Source organism: Malurus melanocephalus, unplaced genomic scaffold, assembly GCF_030028575.1.
Source record: "Malurus melanocephalus ecotype Western Australia unplaced genomic scaffold, MMel_1.1 scaffold_40, whole genome shotgun sequence".
Taxonomy (NCBI): Eukaryota; Metazoa; Chordata; class Aves; order Passeriformes; family Maluridae; genus Malurus; species Malurus melanocephalus.
In genome coordinates, this window is record NW_026623272.1 from 2,002,687 (window position 1) to 2,006,857 (window position 4,171).

Here is a 4,171-nt window from a genome sequence, read left to right on the forward strand (position 1 = left end):
GATCCGGAGCAGCCCGGCGGGGCTGAGCACGGCCCGGCCCGAGGTGAGGGACGGGGCCCTGCGGCGCTCGGAGGCGGTGCTGCCCCGCCGTGGGGCGCCCCCTGACGGGCGGCGAGGGCCGGCCCCGCCGCGCTCTCCGCTCCCTTCGGCCCCGGGCCCGCCAGCGCCGGGCGGAACCTGCGGGGCGCACCGGGCTCGGCTCCTCTGCTGCCGAGCCGCGCTCTGCCTGCCCGTTCCTCTATCGTCTTGCACCCTGCGACCCCGGCGTTTTTGTTTTTTTGTTTTCTTTGATTTTTTTTTTGTTTGTTTTGTTTTGTTTTTGTTGTTTTAATTTAAGTTTTTAACGTGCCGAGTTTCGTCTCTTTATACTCCATGTGGTTCTGCCCCGACAAACGGGACAGGTCCATCCCCKGCTCGCACACTCCCTTACATGCTCAATCCACACAGGTGTGCACTTTCATCAGTTTTCAGCTGCACAGTGTCACCGGTATTTGTCCCCGGCTTCATTTTAGCGATCGCTCTGGAGCACTGCATTTCTTTTTCCACTCAAAAGCGCTTCTGTCATAATCCTCTGGCAAGCCCCCTTGTTCGGGGAGTGAGATATCATCTGATCAAGTTTTGTACATTTAACATTCATTTTATATGTGAGTAGAATAACTAACTGGTTTTCCGTGCTCCTTTCTTTGTAGGAAGAAGCAGAAGTTTTAACCATCTTCCCATGGCATCTGACTTTTTTGAGGAGGAGGTAAGGTTAACGTCATGTAAAATTACCCTCTTTATTTCTGATGTTCCACTAATCTTTCTTCTGTAGGCATACATTTTGGAAACTGTGGTGAGTTCATGCATACTTTCATGCATTGCAACATAATACCAGAGCTGATTAATAAACGGTAGTGATAGGACTCGTACGCCGTCAGGATTGTAAGTGCCTATCAAACTGACATTCTCACTACATTATGCCACTATTATATTCTTTGCAGTTTTAAAAGAACTGTAGATAATTATTCAAGATATTGAAACATTTAGTTTATAGTTCTATTGCTGTGGTTGTCACCTTCACTTTAAATCAAATTTGAGACTCATTTCTTAAGGATGTCTCTATTTTCTGCTTTATTTGCACATTGATAGCTCTACTGAATGACTAGTCACAGCAACTTTTTCCTCTGATAGCAGCATATTAAAATATGAAAGCCTAAGACTAATCTGCTTTGCAGGACTTTTCAGCCATTTGATCGAAGGGAAATGAGAAGTTTGTTTCAAGACTCTTACGTTGTTCAGTTCTGTTAACAAATGTGGGGCTTGAGGATACATTTGCTGCTTCTCTTCATTTTTGCTGAAGGTATGTGCATTTCAAGGTGTGAATGAGTTCTTGGTATCAGGAGACTGCTTTGCAGCTGCCAGTGAATCCATACCAGTGCATGCTGATATTAAAATTCTGGATTTCGTATATTTTTTTGCATAATGTTTTGGAAGATAAATTGTTAATGCAATAAAAAAAACACTTGCCCTTAAAATCTTATTTAACAAGGGAAGGATTTACAGGCTGACTGTGCACTCTTCACTTAATTTAAATTCAGGCATGTGAATTTAGATTCAGATTGGATAAATAAATAATTAAAATCACTATTTTTATAGCCTTCAGTCTGATGGGCTGGTCCTGCAAAGCTGTTTAAAAGGATCTTTGGCAGTAGGGTTTTTGGCATGAGAGGAACTTGGATTTGAGATGATTGCACAAAATGTGACCCAAAATGTAGCAAYGTTTGAATTTGCATATTTGTTTTTCTACACTAGTTTCTTTTGCATAATTTCTTTTAGGCTGTGCAAACATGTGTGGTATGGCATAAAATGCTTTATAAATTAGTACATAAATGTACAGTAGGGATCAGCTGAGAATATTTTCTTTCTGGGGAATAAAAAGAGGCAGAATGATCCTGCAAGTTACAGCAAACTACGTTTTAAAAGTACAGATATTGGTAGGCTCTAWCTGTAAGAGGTTTGGTTCCAGGTGGCTTGTAGTGAATGGAGTTAAACTTAGATATTTTGGATATGATACACCTTAATTTAATTAATTTAATAGCTCCTTTCTGTTGAAACTTCAAAATCTAACTATCCTGTTTTTATTGCAGTCTTTAAAGATCTAATCGTTCTTCTGTGTGTCTGAGATGTAAAACTTAGTGCAAGGAGAGGCAACAGATTGGTTCCGTCATACGATTTTGTTGGGGTTTTTTGAGAGTGCTTAAAAGATTATGATGGATAATGCTGTCTTGCCAAAGAATGCCGACACAGGTGTTCATCATTATCTTAATTAAGATCCTGAGAAAATGTCATCTTTCGGCATGAATTATGAAGGGAGATGCATTAGGAGATCATTTCAACTTTTTTTTCTTTTTACAGGGGTAGATGAGAAGGCTGTTTTCTCAAAACCTTTTTGATATTTCTTTATCAGAATACCTGACTTTAGACACTATTAATTTGTTTCTCCAGTTCAGTATGTGACTATGTTACCAAGAGATCTATATGTGATGGTAAAGGGAATCCTCTTATTAAAAAAAAAAAAAAAAATAAAGTAATTCCCCTACTAGATATCCTGTTTCATTTAAAGCTGCCCTAGTAAAAAAAAACCCAACCCTGAGACTCAGATGGTAGTGGAAATTGTTACTGGAAACATCTGATAAGAGATGTTTCTTCCAGTATATTTTAAAGTATTACCTACTCATAACAGAAAAAGAAATATATTTGAATATTATTTTTTTTWWTWRGSMWKGRRRRRAAAAAAAATCTCYTTTTTCAGSTTTGCACTACCACATTAGAAAAACKAATCAGCATGCGAAGAGGAGGGAGAGGCCTGTGCCTTTCTGTGTTAAATCAATACATTGTTAACTGGGCAAGAGCTAAAAAAATGCATGTGAAATATTGGCTGTGAAACTTAGGGGCACTTTCCTGCAGACRCTGCTGCTGCTTCCCTCAGGTGCAGTGCAGGGAAAGTGCTGGTGTTTTGTGCTCTCAGCCTGGGTGAGGGGTCCCGGGAGGAGCTCTCTGTGCAAGACACCCTCTGCTGCTCTGTTGTTTCTTCTGCCTGCCTTTCCTTTGCCCGAGATGCTCCTTGTTCACACTCTCTGTGTTTGTGGTCTGAGAGCGAGGTGCAAATTTGTGAACACCTAGAATAACTCTAATGTGCCTAACATTTGGGTATTAAATGGCTTAAGAGTTTTTGTTTTTCTCTCCAAGCTTTTCTATGTAAAAGAAACCTGATTATTGGTTCCTGTTTGTTTTGTTTTTTTTTGTTTTTTTTTTTTTTTTTAATTGCTTCAGCAAACCTTTTTAGTATGTGGAATAAAACACAGAAGTAGCTGACAAGCCTTTTAAGCACCTAGTTATTGTATTGAACATGTAACTCCAAAGATCTTGACAGTATCATGGGAGAACCTGAAACTATTTCAGTTTCCTTGAAGTTTCCTGTAATTAACTTAAATGGCATTATTTGCTTGAATTTGTTGGCATAATATGGACTAAGTTAAGAATGTCTTTAGGGTTTATTTTTCTTACAGTTCCATGGACATATGCAGATAATAGACTCTGAATAAAAAAATGAAAAACTGCTCTCTTTCATGTCCAAAACAAATTTTTCACTTAAAGCAGCCACATCTACTGTTAGYTGGCCCTTATAGCAAATGAGAAGCAGCTCAGTGAGAAGGATGGCTGTGGCTCCCTGTGCCGTTTTACGGGATYTACATGAGCCCATAGCTTTCCTCATGGTGGCAAATTCCCTTTTGCCTGCAGGTGCTGCAGCATGATGGGAGCTSCTGTAGCTGGAGTCCGGCCTGCAGTGTGGGAGTTAGAGGTGGATGACTTAATAGCAGTRTTGTGTTCCAAAGGTTTTGTGCTTTATCTGCTTTACTTACATATATTTGCAGTCCTTATGACCGGTGTTTGCAAGAGCTCAGCYGTACCTCTCTGAGGAGAAACATAAAGCCAGGTAGTCTTTCTAGCCTTGCACCCGAGGAATTCTTTGTAACAGTTCATAATTTCTGAGTTTTTAGTAATATTAGAGCTTTTTAGTTTGTGTTCCCTCATGTGGGTAATGCAGATGTGGATGATTCTTGAAGTTGGTTTTTGCAGGTTATTGTGAATATTTTTGTAGAACCAGCATATTTTTTTTTGGTTTTTTTTT

The 4,171-nt window shown here is 39.8% G+C and overlaps 1 long non-coding RNA gene across 3 annotated transcripts in view; it reads left to right on the plus strand.

Annotated features, from left to right (window-relative positions):
* The window catches only part of LOC130572736 (uncharacterized), a 20,507-nt gene continuing 16,336 nt past the window's right edge, over positions 1-4,171 (plus strand). For 2 of the 3 annotated variants that reach the window (XR_008965256.1, XR_008965254.1), the window contains exons 1-3: positions 332-447; positions 690-745; positions 1,215-1,339. This is a non-coding gene — a long non-coding RNA (uncharacterized LOC130572736). Of the gene's footprint in view, positions 44-331; positions 448-689; positions 746-1,214; positions 1,340-4,171 lie in introns of those variants that run through there. The other variant, XR_008965255.1, reaches the window with a different exon arrangement.